This window comes from Pristis pectinata, chromosome 7 (genome assembly GCF_009764475.1).
Source record: "Pristis pectinata isolate sPriPec2 chromosome 7, sPriPec2.1.pri, whole genome shotgun sequence".
Classification (NCBI taxonomy): domain Eukaryota; kingdom Metazoa; phylum Chordata; class Chondrichthyes; order Rhinopristiformes; family Pristidae; genus Pristis; species Pristis pectinata.
The window spans coordinates 95,375,338-95,392,328 of NC_067411.1; positions in this window are offsets into that span (position 1 = coordinate 95,375,338).

Sequence of the window (16,991 nt, forward strand, 5' to 3'; positions counted from 1 at the left end):
AGCCTTCTCCAAGTCTTCTCAACTGCTAAGTGTCTCACCAAGGGAGAAGTCAATGGGACACTAGCACTTACTGGCTGAGGCATAAAACAAGAGCAAGGAGGTCGTGCTGGAACTGCATAAACTATTAGACAGGCCACAACTGGAGTGCCCAATGTGGTTCTGGTCACCACACAACAGGAAAGATGTGACTCAAGAAGGTGCAGGGGAGATTTATGAGGATATTGACCAGGCTAGAAAATAAGAGTTATGAGGTGAGACCGCCTTGGCTGGGGTTATTTTCCTTGCATTAAAAGAGAACAAGGGGAGATATTGCTGAAATGTGTAAGATTATCGGAGACATAGACAAGGGAAAAATTAAGGACCTTTTCCCCTAGTTCTGTCGTCAAGGGCAGATATTGGTTAACCCATTAGGAAACAAAAGTGAGTTGAGAAAAAATAATTTTACTAACAAGAGGCAGGGATCTGTCTGATTGGCTAGTGGTGGCAGAAACCCCGATATACCTGGTTAAATATTCGAAGATGAGCACCTGCAGGATTATGGACTAAGAAAAGGAAATAGGTTTACCTCAAATTCATCTTTGGCTGGCATGGACACTACAGACCAATATGGCATAAGTTTCTATGATTCTTTGATTTATCACTGGATTGCTTGGATGGTTGAATCGCTGGTGGTGTCTGCGTTAACTCTGATACCATAGAACCATAGAACCATACAGCACAAAACAGGCCCTTCGGCCCACCATGTTGTACCATCCATCAAACCACCCTCACACTAACTAACCCCTTCCTCCCGCATATCCCCCCATCCCACACTCCTCCATATGCCTATCCAACAAGCTCTTGAACCTGTTCAATGTATCTGCCTCCACCACCACCCCAGGCAGTGCATTCCATGCACCAACCACTCTTTGGGTGAAAAACCTCCCTCTGACATCTCCCCTGAACCTCCCACCCATAACCTTAAAGCCATGACCTCTCGTCTTGAGCATTGGTGCCCTGGGAAGGAGGCGCTGACTGTCTACTCTATTCCTCTCAGTATTTTATGTACCTCTGTCATGTCTCCTCTCATCCTCCTCCTTTCCAGTGAATAAAGCCCTAGCACCTTAAGCCTCTCCTCATATTCAATACTCTCCAATCCAGGCAGCATCCTGATAAATCTCCTCTGCACCCTCTCCAATGCCTCCACATCCTTCCTATAATGAGGCAACCAGAACTGAACACAGTACTCTAAGTGTGGCCTAACTAGAGTTTTGTAAAGCTGCATCATCACCTTGCAGCTCTTAAACTCAATCCCGCGACTTGTGAAAGCCAACATCCCATTGGCCTTCTTAACTGCTCTTTCCACCTGTGAGGCAACTTTCAATGAACTGTGAATATGAACCCCCAGATCCCTCTGCTCCTCCACACTGCCAAGTACCTTGCCATTCACCCAGTACTCTGCCCTGGAGTTTGTCCTTCCAAAGTGTACCACCTCACACTTCTCTGGATTGAACTTCATCTGCCACTTGTCAGCCCAGCTCTGCATCCTATCAATATCCCTCTGTAAGCTCCGACAGCCCTCCACACTATCCACAACACCACCTATCTTAGTGTCGTCTGCAGACTTACTAACCCAGCCCTCCACCCCCTCATCTAAGTCATCTATAAATATCACAAAAAGTAGAGGTCCCAGAACCAATCCCTGCGGGACACCACTAGTCACTGCCTTCCAATCCGAGGGCACTCCTTCCACCACAACCCTCTGCTTTCTACATGCAAGCCAATTCCTAATCCACACAGCCAAGCTTCCTTGGATCCCTTGGCCTCTGACCTTCTGAAGAAGCCTACCATGAGGAACCTTATCAAATGCCTTACTAAAATCCATGTAAACCACATCCACTGCACTGCCCTCCTCAAAGAACTCTATCAGGCTTGTGAGGCAAGATCTTCCCTTCACAAAGCCATGCTGGCTGTCCCTAATCAGTCCATGATTCTCAAGGTGTTCATAAATCCTATCCCTTAGAATCCTTTCTAACAGCTTACCCACCACAGACGTGAGACTCACTGGTCTATAATTGGGTATTATACACTGGATATTGGGGTGTAAAACTAACTGCACTATTAAGTGTTTGATGAAAGCTGAAACAAAGGAGTATTCAGTTTGATCCCTGATTCGAAGAGATTAGTGATTTGAGCAGTCATGCATTTGGCGGGAAGTGGCAGTTATTGACCTTGATCATTAGCGTAACGCTTTACAGTGCCAGTGACCCGGATTCAAATCTGGCCACTGTCTGCAAGGAGTTTGTACATTCTCCCCGTGTCTGCATGGGTTTCCTCCGGGTGCTTCGGTTTCTTTCTACATTCCAAAGACGTACGGGTTAGGAAGTTGTGGGCATGCTATGTTGGCACCGGAAGCGTGGCGACACTTGCAGGCTGCCCCCAGAACGCTATGCAAAAAGATGTATTTCACTGTGTGTTTTGATGTACATGTGACTAATAAAGATATCTTACCTTATCCTGTGAGATGACAGAAGAAGTTATAGCTCTGCATCCAAATCCTCAAAGCTCAACAACTGAGATTGACTTCCATGGATATCCAGCCCCACTGCTTTTTAAGCCTTTATCTTCACTTGTACTTTCCACAGTTTCCAGTAGCATCCAAAAATGTTTCCTGCAATGTGTCATTTTTCACTGTGTCTCAGGTTAGCTCCATTTCCTCCATAAATAGAAGCACTTAGCCTGAATGTTTTGCTCTAGCCAAAATGCTTCTCCCTTTTTAGAAGTGATTTATGTAGCAAAGGCCTCCTTTAACTGGTGGTGGTAAATTATGATCAACCCTCAGAATCTTTTCTACTCAATTGTACATAAGAAATGTTCAGCAGTTATCAGAAACTGCTCGATGTTTTATGAAATTTCTCATCCATTTATTTCAAACTATTGACTGACCATTTTAATTCTCCTGCCAAGTAGTGTCAATGGAAGGACTTGTAGTAGAAATACAGTTGCAAGTAGACACTTTGGTTCAATACTTAGTTTTGAAGTAGGTGTTCAGGAAGTGCTTTTGTGTGGTAGAACAATATTCTTTCTGGATCTTCAGAAAGTAATGCAGTGTTTTAATGCTATCACCAACCCATTGTGTTTATTGAAAAGCTCTCATGATGACAGTTATGTTAGGAGTTTGATTGTGTACTTCATTTGTAAATGTCACACATATGCAGCATTTCATTTAGCAGTTAAAAGGAAGGTGAGTGTCATGCAGGCTGATATATAGTCTCTACAGTACAGAAGGTACTTGGGTGAAGCTACAGTATAATGTCTGACTTGTGAAAGGTTAACATTTTTTCAGGGTATAATTTATTCTTGATAAAATTTTATAGAAATTCACCATCAATAATAAATCTTTTACGAACCTGCAAAAGGAAGACAAAAGGGTTTATTTTAACTTTGGAATTATTCTCCTAGATACAAGGACATAAATTTTATCTTGGTGTACAGCCATAAAGAAGGCTGGAAAAAGATACTTAGTTCTGTTGCCAAATTGGATGCATGAGACTGTGGGGGTAGTTTTGAGTGCAAGAGTTTTGAGTGTAATTTCAGTCACCATTTTGTCTGCTAACAGCGTTCAGATATGAATCTACTGCCCTTGGGGTCCATTTTAACAGGAGATGTACATTCAGTACTATAATTGTACTTGTTTTCTTTCATGCACAATGAAGCTGAAGGAGCGTCCTGACTAACTCAGGACAGAAACATCCAACAGATCCCAGCGATAGAAATTCAGTAGAAATAAACCTTGATGCATGGATTGGCAAAGTTTTTAACAATACTGAATTTTTGTTCACATATTGTTGTCATGATGTACATTTTTTCTTTACCAGAAATTGTTAGATTGCTTCGGTCTTTCCCTTTCCTTCCACTCCTTTGACATTCACACATGACCGCAAAAGAATTAAGCATAATCGAGCAACCCAGCAATTTTCTCATGGTTACCTTACCAGAAAAAAAGGCAACAATGTTCAACACAGCACCTGATGGCCTGTGAGGAAATAACAAAGTTTTGGTTACAATAACTATTTTCAGAAATTAAACTATTGGAACTTAATTTGTTATAATCAGAAAAGTACGTGCATATATTTGCCACTTTCAGATGGTAAGCAGAAGAGGTCATACAGAAATGTGGTGTATTAAAGGTGTACTTGCATTTTGCCATGATACAAAATCACCAATTGCTCCCCTGAGCGTTACATCAATAATTTCAAACATAATGAGTTGTCAGTGTTCGTCTCAGCGTGAGGGAAAGGTGCTGATTAGAGATACTGCTTGTGGAGAATTGGACTCCTTTGGTCGAGAATGGTTTCAAATGAGCATAGCAGTCTGCAGAGCTCAGTGAAAGAAAATTACAGCACGGTACTGCAGAAAGAGTGTTTTTTATGCACAAGTAACTGTTGTGTTACTTCTGAAATAACTGAAGTCAAAATGAGTTTCTTTTCAAAACAGATTTTTGAGTACAAATATTCATTGTGGAAAACTCTACAATCCTCAATCAAATGTTTTCCGACAGCATTCCTGTCACTCTGATTGGGAAAACATTTCAGGTCTGAGGCACTTTGTCAGAACTGTTCCGATGAAAGGACTTGGACCTGATACACTAACCCTTCTCTTTCCACAGATGCTGCCTAAGCTCCTGAGCATGTTCAGCAATTTTTGCTTTTATTTTGGATTTCCAGCATCAGCAGTTTTTCTTTAGTTTCAATTAATAATGCAAACTATTTCAACATGAATGTGATCAACTGTGATTTTATCAAAGTACTCTTGGCTTGCTATGAACACAGAATTGTGCAAAATAGTCAGATATAAAACAAAAGTATTTAACTGTGAAAATTGTATATTTTCAATATATTTCACAGACATATATAACTGCATGCAAATCATAAAGAGAACATCTACATCAAACAGCACTGTTCATTTCATATATGTTTTTCATAGCATCTCTTCAGCTATTGTGAGTGCAACATGAAGTGTGACACATGATTTGGATTATTTTGCGTTGGATTACAACAACGTTTTATTGTTGCTGTCTTTTGATACATGCGAATAATGTGGTGGGAACAATCACTAGATTCCCACATATCAATTATTTGAAACTAGAGTTGAAAATTAATGACCATATATGAATGTGACAATTGCCAGCTGTGACCAATATTCTATAAGTTTGTTAGGAAAGCCATCTCCAGAGAATCAAATATAACATAGAACATTATAGCACAGTACAGGCCCTTCAACCCACAATGTTGCGCCGACACTTTATCCAGCTCTAAGATCTATCAGGCACGGTAGCGTAGCGGTTAGTGTAACGCTATTGCAGCGCCAGCGACCTGGGTTCAATTCCGGCCACTGTTTGAAAGGAGTTTGTACGTTCTCCCCTTGACTGCATGGGTTTCCTCCGGGTGCTCCGGTTTCCTCCCACATTCCAAAGACGTACGGGTTTGGAAGTTATGGGCGTGCTATGTTGGTGCCGGAAGCGTGGCGACACTTGCGGGCTGCCCCCAGAACGCTCTACACAAAAGATGCATTTCACTGTGTGTTTTGATGTACGTGTGACTAATAAAGATCTTATCTTAATCTTACCTTATCTTATGTCTACTCAACTCCTCTTTGGACATGCTGACTAAGTACCAATCATGTTTCATTCACCGTAGGTGTTAACTTGCTAATTCCTCCACATTCTCTGGGAATTCTGCCTCTGACAAATATGCAAGGCTCCCTTTAGTAACTTATCAAATTTCTCCATGACAATGTGCTAGAATATACTGCCAGCGTTCCCAGATTCCCTGACAAAACAAGCTGGGCTTCTCTCCTGCTGTGTTTCAAGTTGCCACATTTTTCTATCATGGTGCCTTGGAACTTCAAAGGGAAAGTTCTGCTTGGGCTCTCTTTAGTGGGAAGTGTGCTTTCAGCAGAGCCTGCACTCATCTCAAATGAACTGTCTGCAATTTTGACTTGTTTCTCAAATAAATTCTGGGTGTCATGATGTTTCTTGTAAACGTAAACTTTTACATAAAAGGCCTTCAGTGAGACACCAAAGAAGGGAATATTAAGCAAAATTAGAGCAGACGTGGTAGGAGTAATGTTCTGAGTTGCATCTATTTCAATGCAAGGAGTATCGTATTTAAAGCAGATGAACTTAGAGCGTGGATCCGTATGTGGAATTAAGATGTTGTAGCCATAAGTGAGACTTTGTTGCAGGAGGGGCAGGACTGGCAGCTCAATGTTCGGTTGTTTTAGACATGACAGAAGGGGACATATTAAAGGGGAAGGGGTGGCATTGCTCATCGCGGAAAATGTCACAGCAGCGCTCAGAGAGGACCTACCAGAGGGCTTGACTACCAAGGCAATTTGGGTGGAACTGAGGAATAAAAAAAGGGACGACCACGTTAATGGGACTATATTACAGACCTCCCAGTAGTCAGCGGGATTTAGAGGATCAAGTTTGTAGAGAGGTAGCAGACAGTTGCAGGAAATATAGAGTTGTGATAGTAGATGATTTTAACTTTTCACATATTGACTGGAACTCCCAATACTGTAAAAGGACAGGATGGGATCGAGTTTATGAAATGTGTTCAGGAAAGTTTCCTTAATCAATATGTAGAGGCCCCATCTAGACAGAATGCGATACTGGATCTCCTCTTAGGGAATGAGACAGCGCAGGTGACAGAAGTGAGTGTAGGGGAACACTTTGGATCTGGTGACTATAATTCCATTAGTTTCAAGTTAATTATGGAGAAGGATAGGACCGCTCCTAGGGTTACGTTTCTAAACTGGAGGAAGGCCAATTTTGATGGTAACAGAAGGGGTCTAGCAGGCATGGATTAGGTTAGGCTGTTTTCCAGCAAAGAGCTGCTTGGTAAGTGGGAGGCCTTCAAGAGTGAAATATTGAGAGTACAGAATCTGTATGTTCCTGTTAGGATAAAAGGCAAGGCTAACAGGTTTAGGGAACCTTGGTTACCGAGGGATATTGAGGCCCTGGTAAAGAAAAAGGAGGTGCATATCAGGTATAGTCAGTTTGGATCAAATGAGGCACTTGAGGAGTATAAGAACTGCAAGAGAACACTTAAGAGAGAAATCAGGAGGGCTAAAAGGGGACATGAGGTTGTTCTGGGAGACAAGGTGAAAGAGAATCCCAAGGGTTTCTATAGCTATATTAAGAGCAAAAGGATAGCAAATTGGTCCTCTTGAAGACTTGTGTGGTCATCTATGTGTGGAGTCGAAAGAGATGGGGGAGATTTTTAACGGATTTTTTGCATCTGTGTTTACTCGGGAGACAGACACAGAATCTATAGGACTGAGGGAAAACAGTAGTCAGGTCATGGATCATGTCTGGATTACAGAAGAGCAGATGCTTGTGCCTTGAGGTGAATTAGGGTCTGACAAGTTGTCCCCTCGGACCTTGTGGGAGGCTAATGCAGAAATTGCAGGGGCCCTAGCAGAAGTATTTAGAATGTCCTGAGCCACGGGTGAGGTGCCAGAGGACTGGACGATGGCTAATGTTGTTCTATTGTTAAAGAAAAGCTCTAAGAATAAACCAGGAAATTATAGGCTGTTGAGCCTGACGTCAGTCATGGGTAAATTATTGGAAGGTATTCTAAGAGACAGGATCTATATGTACTTGGATGAGATGGGCTGATTAGGGATAGTCAACATGGCTTTGTGCGTGGTAAGATTGTCTAACCAATCTTATAGAGTTTTTTTGTGGAGGCTACCAGGAAGGTTGATCAAGGGAAGGCAGTGGATGTTGTCGACTTTAGCAAGGCATTTGACAAAGTTCTGCATGGGAGTCTGGTCCAGGAGGTTAACTCGCTTGGCATTCAGGATGAAGTAGTCAATTGGATTCAACGTTGGCTTAGCGGGAGGAGCCAGAGAGTGATAATAGATGTGGTGTGCCTCAAGAATTGGTGCCGGGTCTGTTGTTGTTTATCACCAATGTTAATATTTTAGTTGATAATGTGGTAACTTGACCAGCAAATTTGCAGATGACACCAAGATTGGGGGCATAGGGGACAGCCAGGAAGCCTATCAAAGCTTGCAACGTGATCTGGACCAGCTGGGAAAATGGGCTGAAAAATGGCAGATGGAATTTAATGCAGACAAGTGTGAGGTGATGCACTTTGGGAGGACAAACTAGGGTAAGACTTACACAGTGAATGGTAGGGCACTGAAGTGTGCAGTAGAACAAAGGGATCTGGTAATACAGACCGATAATTTCTTGAAAGTGGCATCACAGGTAGATAGGGTCGTAAAAAGAGCTTTTGGCACATTGGCCTTCATAAACCATGGCATTGAGTACAGGAGTTGGGATGCTATGTTGAAGTTGTATAAGATATTGGTGAGGCCAAATTTAGGGTATTGTGTGCAGTTTTGGTCACCTACGTACAGGAAAGATATAAATAAGCTTGAAAGAGTGCAGAGAGAATTTACATAGATGTTGCTGGGACTTGAGGACCTGAGTTACGGGGATAGGTTGAAAAGGTTAGGACTTTATTCCCTGGAGCACAGGAGAATGAGGGGAAATCTTATAGAAGTATACAAAATTATGAGGGGTATTGATAGGGTGAATGCATGCAGGCCTTTTCCCCTCAGATTGGGTGAGACTGGAACTAGAGGTCAAAGGTTTAGGGTGAAAGGTGAAATATTTAAAGGGAATCTGAGGAAACTACTTCACTCAGAGGGTGGTGCGAGTGTGGAACGAGCTGCCAGCAGAAATGGTGGATGTGGGTTCAATTGTAACGTTTAAGAGAAGTTTGGATAGGTACATGGATGGGAGTGGTTTGGAGGGATATGGTCTGGGTGCAGGTAGATGGGACTAGGCAGAAAACCAGGCCAGCATGGACTAGATGGGCCGAAGGGCTGGTTTCTGTGCTGTAGTGCTGTATGACTCTACGATATTTGGCATAATTGAGGATTGGTTAATCAACAGTAATCGACAGATCATTCTATCAGGGGTTAATGGCATCAGAACCAATAGCTTGCACGTTCCTCATGGTGATTGAAACAATAGCAGATTGCAACCTGCTTAATGTGAATCTGTGGAAAAGGTAGTCGGCAAAAGAAAATTGGGTAGGGGGTGGGTGAGTGCATTAGTTTTCAGATTAGCTTATTTTGGATACTGAAAATGTTATTTTTCTGGTGTACTTATCAATGGGCACAAACAAATGTTTGTCTATCTTCACGGGAGAAACAGAAATCCTTCCAGACATGGTGGAGGTCTTTGGGTTGAGAAGATCAGAGATACGAGGAGTTCACAGAAATAAGCATTAGTTAAATAAAATAACATTGGAAAAATCAATATGACTGATGACCTGCAACTTCAGGTGTTGAAAGAGATGAGGAAGGAGATAATGACCACATTGGTTGAAATCTTCCAAGCTCCTTAAATCCTGACAGATCAGACGGTAGCAAATGTAACCTCCTTATTTAAGAAAGGAAAGGGAGAAAACAGGGAGGTATAGATTTAGGGAACATGCAGGGAACATATTATTAAGGAAGTAAAAGGGCTCTGAGACAATAACAATGAGATGGGGCAGAGTCAACCTGGATTTATGAAAAGGAAATTACAAATCTGTCAGATTTCTTTGAGGTCGTAACTTACAGAATTCATAAGGATGATTTAACTCTTGTGGTGTATTTGGACTTTCAAAAGGCCTTCAGTAAGACACCAAAGAAGAGAATATTAATTAAAATTAGAGCAGATGATACTTGGGGTAACTGATGATTGGTTAATGGACAGAAACTCGATCATTCTCAGGTTGACAGGTTCTAACGAGTGAGGTACCTCAGATGTTCACAATGCGTATCAGTAAGGGGACCCAGTGCACTCTGTCCGGGCTTGCTGATGAAGTGTGGGCTGTAAGGAGGGGGGCAGAGGGGTATATAGACAGATAAAGTGAAAGGGCAAGGATATGGCAGATGGAATATTCAGTGGAAAATGTGAAGTCTTCCATGTTGGCAGAAGAAATAGGAAAGGGGAATATTTTTTAAAGTGAAAGGTGATGGTGTTTAAAGAGACCTGGTGGCCCTTGCGTATGAATCACTGAAAGCTAACGTACAGGTAGAGCAAGCAATTAGGAATGCAAATTATATGCTGGCCTTTATTGCAAGAGAACTTGAGTGCGCGAGCAAAGATTATGGAGGGCCCTGGTGAGATTGCGTTGTTAATATTGCGTGGAGGTCTGGTCTCTGCCAAAAAGGAAGGGTACACCAGTGACAGTGCGAGTGCAGCAGTATTTTGTTGGTTGAGGTGAGACCATACAAACTGGGCATATCCTCTCTGGGATTCAGAAGTTTGAGTGGTGATCTCATTGAAGTACACAATATTTATGTTGGGCTTGACAGGGTAGATGCAGAATTGACATACCCTCTGCCTGGGGTGAGTAAACCAAGGGCCACAGATTCAAAGTAAAGGGTTGGCCATGCAAGACAGAAAGAAAAGAGATTTCTTCGCCAAAAGGAAGTAAATCTTCAGAATTCGTTATGCAAGGTTGAAGGATCTCAATAAATTGAGAGATAGGTTTTTAAATATTGAGGGTCATAGAATATAGAAACAAGTAGCCTTGGCCTGACTCATCCATGCTGACCAAGATGTCCATCTAAGCTAGGCCTATTTGCCACATTTGGCCCATATCCTTCTAAACCATTCTTATCCACATGCCTGTCCAAATGTCTTTTAAATTTTGTTACTGTACCTGCCTCAACCACTTCCTCTGGCACCCCATCCCATATACACACCACCCTCTGCACGATGAGGAAATCTGAGGGAACCAGGGGATATGAGGTTAAGTTCGATGCTGAGGTCAAAGATCAGAATCAGAAACAGAATCAGATTTATTATTGCTGACATACGACATGAAATTTGTTTTGCATCAGCTGTACAGTGTAAAGACATTAAATTACCATAAATTTCAAAATAAATAAATAGCACAAAAAAAAAGAAATAACGAGGTAGTTTTCATGGGTTGGTGGACAGTTCAGACATCTGATGGCAGAGGGGAAGAAGCTGTTTCTGAATCGTTGAACGTGGGTAAGATCATCTGAGATCCCATTGAATGATGGAGCAAAAACGAGGACTCCTCCTGCTTCTTATACCCTGATGTTAACCTACAAGAAATGGGAAGCCAAAGTACACAGGAGTCAGGCCCCTATAGGGTGGTACACACTTGTTTGGAATTTTCATGTACAAATTTTCAGGCATTTTCTTTTGATTATGCTAATAAATCTGACCAGTGCATAGGCCTTCCAATACTGGTTCTGTGGAAGTGGTCCAACTGAGGAGCCAACTGGATGTCCATTAGGGTGAATGCTAAATTTTGCTCTCTCTGTAGTTTGAATCTGTTCAGTATACTGCATACAGTGACAAGATTTCTCGGTTCATGATATTGAGCAAAATCTTAAGCTTACTTGCGCAGGAGCTATTTAACAGCAACTATTACACAAGAAATATCCCTTCATTCTTTCATCATAGGATTCATATAATTACTTTTCTTCCACACAGCTTCCAGAACTGAAGAACCGAATTCATTTTATTTGCAGTTATTATCCATCAATAGCACTGACAATCTGAGGCATTATTCTTAACCCTGATCCAAGGATACTTCTGTAATTGAAGAACCCAGAATCCTTTTCCAAATTAAATCTTTTCAAATAAATTGATGACATAGGCCATTGACAACAATATCCGGTGCCTGTTCTTAAATAGTCTGCCAGATATTACTATCATTGTCATCGCATGAATAGTGCATTTTTGGTTGTGGGGTGGGGGAGGGATTGAGTTATCCTTATGTACTGATGTAGGGTAGTTTATGACACACACTGATCTTCCTAAGCATTTAAAGATGCAAGCTTTGGCATAAGCAGAAACAGTCATAAAACAATACCTGTCATTTAGCTCAAAGTCTAAATCATAATGCAGAGAGAAGTGAATAAGTATTAACAATTAGAGATTTCAGGAGCAACAATTTTCAGTCAATGAGCAGACATAATGACTCAGTTGGCTACATTTTAAAAGATAGGAAAAAATCTTTAGATCCCCTTTAATTACGATGATCTCAAGTGAGTTAAAGCACATGATCTTGGTTAGTATAAACTGTTTTGTCCATATCATGGTACTGATTTTGAAAATGTAAAATCATTTCCCTGACAAGCATTGCGTAAATGCACTATAGCTCATCTGGCATCAAGCCATCAGACCAGGAAGGTTACAAGTTAGATTTATCAACTGTGCTGTGCAAGTCAATGTGTTTCAGAGCGGCAGCGGGACATGGTTAAAACATTAAATGCAAAAGACTAAGGACAGTAAGTATGAGAAACTTTTTTTGTTTGCAATGGAATGGAATGCACTGCCAGAGTTAATAATTCAAGAAAAAAACCTTGTTGATATTGAAGAATATGTTAGAAGATTGGTTGAAAGAAAGAGGGATAAATTGATAAGGAACAGACCAGGTACATAGAATAATAACTACAATGGAAGATTGAACTCCAAATAGTCTGTTTTCATGCTGTGATTTCCAGGCAATTTTGTGTTATTAGTGTAGCAATCATCCTGTTTCTGGATTAGGGAAAAAGAGAAAATAAAACAGCCAGCCGGGAGCCTCATTTGAGAACATTGATTGGTCACTCCTGCTGGAAACTACATGTGTAGACGTCAGGTGAAAGCAGAATTGTGCTCAGCTGTCATCCCTCTCCCCTTGCCAAATAGTTTGCTGACACTCACTGTCCAGGCCCACACATGAAGAATGGCCACTTGGGGAAGGTCCTGGAAGATTGCCATCATGCGTGGAATTATCCCAGCATGAGTTACAGCTTGCAGAAGAGAAAAGGAAAATTGTGCAGTCTGGAATATTTTCGAGCATTTGGTGAACACGGATTTCACCTTCAATAAACAATAGGATTCATTTAATAGAAAGACATTAAAGACATTTCATTGTGTGATACTCCTCATCTTATAGAAGCAAGTTGACATTGTGATAAAAGAAATTCATTTGCAGATTTCGGTCTGTAGTGCAAATATTATTCATCTGACTAAATAACAGTTGTCTGAATGAACTTAACTTAGCTAACCTTGACATGCATGGAAATGTAATGCAAGAGAATTGCTACTGAAGGCCCCAGAAGGTTTGTAATATTTGCAGAATAAACTGCAAAAGTCTAACCTTGTAAAATTTAGTTGCTGAAAGGAAATCATTTTAACACTGGGTGAAAAGGATAAAAGCTAATTTACCAACAGTTAACAAAATGTTGGCTTTTAAAATTTTGCATCCATATAATTCTGACATAGATTATTTTAACAGAACAGATATGATATTTATTGGAAAAGTAACTTGAAAAATGAAAATTAAAAGTTTTGTCAGCAGTCAAAAATGAGTCAATTTGGATACATCTGTTTCCTATTCTTAAGCAGAGGGGAAAGGTCATTTTGCCTTTGTTTTAAATGAGCTGGTCACTACGTCAGACGTAACTGAAATTCAACCACCTTAATGAAACTGGTATTTCAATGACATTGTGTGCTCTATAGCATCCCAGTGGTACATGGTCATGTATTGTAACTAGGGAGGATTTTACAAATAAATGCACAGTAGAGCATGACTTTGTGCATGACCTTCATACCCTAGTGCTCTTGTGGTGGCCACCTGGGTAATGTGATGGCTAAATTTGCCACCCCCTACTCTTTCACAAATTACAGAACTGCTCGGAGGCCACACAGTTCATCAAGCACTGCTTTCCACAGATGGCGAACCCATTAGTCCAGGCCCTCTTAATGTCCTAACAAAACTAGATTTCAAATAGGATTAAAGAAGAGCATTAATCTCATTAGATTAAAAAAAAGTCAAGTTTCAAAGTGGCCAAGAGCCAAAATTGAAAGAATGCAAATTGAATTCTTTGATTTGTACACTTTTATTTAAGTGTTATAGTCAAAGTTAAGTCGAGACAAGAAGGTTTTTTTTAAATAACCTAACTCATTGGGTTCTCTCCAAGGACTCAGGATTAAAAAAAAGACAATAGTTTGAACGTTCACAAGCAGTAACTGTAGCATTACCCTCTGAGGGCCATAAGCAGAAAGCATTTGTTTTGTTCCTGTAATGGGTTTAGGATTTTAATACATTATATGTGCTGCAAAATAAAAGCATATAATATTTAATTTGCATTTTATTCACCTTTCAAAGAAATTGCATTGATTTATTAGTGGTCACATTTGTAGTACTAAATGTGGAACAGCTAATTTTATTATTTTTGCAAATCGGGCTTGTTTCCTCAAGTTTCTTGCTGTAATTTTCAAACAATATAAAGAAGGTAAGATTAATAGTAATATTTTCATGTATTTAAAAATATAGATTTTGAAATTATCAGATAAATCAGGAATTACCTTGAAGTGTTTTAACTTGAAAAAGTTTATCTTAACATTCATATGCAAACAAGCCATTCAGTTTTTTCAGAGACAGGCTTTAGTTTGAGTTTCGCGAGTTTTGTTAGTTAATAGCATGGTCTTAGGAATCCCATACCATATAGAATCATTGCTTTATAGAACAAAGAAATGAGTCCTTCGTCCCACCGCATCCATGCCGATGTTTTTGCCTATCCACACTAATCCCATTTGCCCACATTAGGTCCCTATCCTTCTATGCCTCGCCATTTGACGTGTCTGTCTGAATGTCTCTTCAACATATTGATTGTAACCGACTCCACCATCTTCTCCGCCAGTGACCTCCAGATATCAACCATTGTCTGCTAAAAAAAACCTTTCCCCTCAAATCGCCTTTGAAACTCCTTCCTTTCACCTTAAACCTATGCCCTCTCGCTTTCGATACTCCTACCATGGGAATAGGATTCTGATTATCTACCTAATCTATGCCTCTTATAATTTTATATACTGTATCTCTATCAGGACACCCCTCAGCCTCCTTCTCCCCACAACTCTTGTATTCTAATCCAGGGAACATCCTGGCGAATTTCCTCTGCACAACCACATCCTTCCTATGGTGTGGTGACCAGAACTGCACACAGCACTCCCAAGTGTGGCATAATCTGTGTTTTGTAAAGTTACAACATAACGTCCCAGCTGTTATATTCTACGCCCCAATTTATAAAGGCAAGTGGTAATATAGTTCATCACCTTATTGAACTATATTATCACTTTTAGGGAACTACGGACTTGAACCCCAGGGTCTCTCTGTTCTTCAATGTTCCTTCGCACCCTACCATTTACTGTATTTGCCCTACCCTTATTTCACTTCCTAAAATGCATCACCTGATGCTTGTCGGGATTAAATTCCATCTGCCAGTGCTTGCCAACTTTCCATATGATCTATATTCTGTTGCGCTCAAGACAAACTTCCTTGCTACTCACAACACCACCAATTTACTAATCATACCTCCTTCATTCACGTTCAAGTTGTTAATACGTTTCACAAACAAGGGTCTGCACCGATCTCTTCATTGCACCACCAGTCACATATTTCCAATAAGAAAAACATCCTTCCACTATTACCCTCTGCTTCCTATTACCAACCCAGTTTTGGATCCAATTTGCCAGTTTATCTTGGATACCATGTGCCTTAACCTACTAGTCAGACTGCCCTGTGGGACCTTGTTAAATGCCTTACTGAAGTCCATATAGACAATATCTACCACCCTGTCTTCATCAATCTTCTTAGTTAGCTCTTCAAGAATTAGTCAGACGGGACTTTTCCCCATACAAAGCCCTTTTGACTATCCCTGATCAACCCCTGGCTTTCCAAGTGGCCTGTGGTTACTTGGCTATATTCAGTATTTAAAAATACAGCCTCAATAATTTTACTCTCATTCTGAGAAAAATATTACAAAAATAATAAGAATTATTTGCACTTTAGAAACAATTTACGTGTAAGTCAGCTACTTAACCAAGTACAGGGCTTTTCCAACCAATGATGCCATTATATGCATAGGTAGGTAAACATGCAGCATGGTGGGTTTGTCAAATCTTGTGAATTTTGATGTTTGGACTCAGCTTACCATTTGCAAATTTTGTCCCATTTTTTAATTGAAATTTAGCTTTGGAGCTGGAAAATAATATTTTAATGACGAACATAATTGGATGTAGTTCAGGACGATTTGCTCCACTAAGTTTTTTTTAGTGTGAAGTGGAACAGCACAATGACTGCCCTGTGTGGTTTATCGTGGGAATATATTGCCTGCTCTGGCAATGTCTTTACTCACATGCTGCTACCTGCCCAGCAGATGGAGGATTGATCAAATCTGCCCTCCAGAAAGGTGTGTCAACAATCTGTATTACACAAATATTCATGTAATAATAATGATCACCTACTGCTACAAATTAAGTGTGATTATATTTGGAACTTTGGGCGTTTCTTGGTGACTTGGCTTACATATGTTTGCTGTTATGTATTTTCTACTTAACGCAACTTAATTCCACTTAACACAAAAAATGAACAAAGTGAAAGGAAAATTAGTTTCAAATTTAAATCAGTGAAATAATTGGACTTGTGTGCTTAAATAAAAATGATTTTCTAATTCAAATCTTCACACAAGCTCATTATATTTAATTGCACGAAAGCTTTATGCTATTACTAAAGTGCTGGCAACTTAATTAAAAACAGATCATTAAGTCATCAAATGTTTATTGAGAGAAAAGAAAACTGTTAGAAATTTGCCATAAATGGGCAACTCGTTGCGCTAGAATATGACCCACGACTGAAAGCTTTATTGTCTGTTCCAAGTAAATCAGCTTGCTAGTGGGTTGAGGTTTTTCATCAAGTGCTTGGTCTCTAACATCCAGTTCCCCTTGATCACCTCATCAATCAAAGCCGATGATCATGCCCAGTATGAGGAAGACAAGTAAGTACAGGATGGGCAATTGTCTTGGAAATGTAAAATAAACAGTTTTTCTACATATGCTAATTTTTGTTTATTGACCACTTACTGAGCAATGGTGTAATTAGGGTCATTAACGAAACATAAGCCGCTCA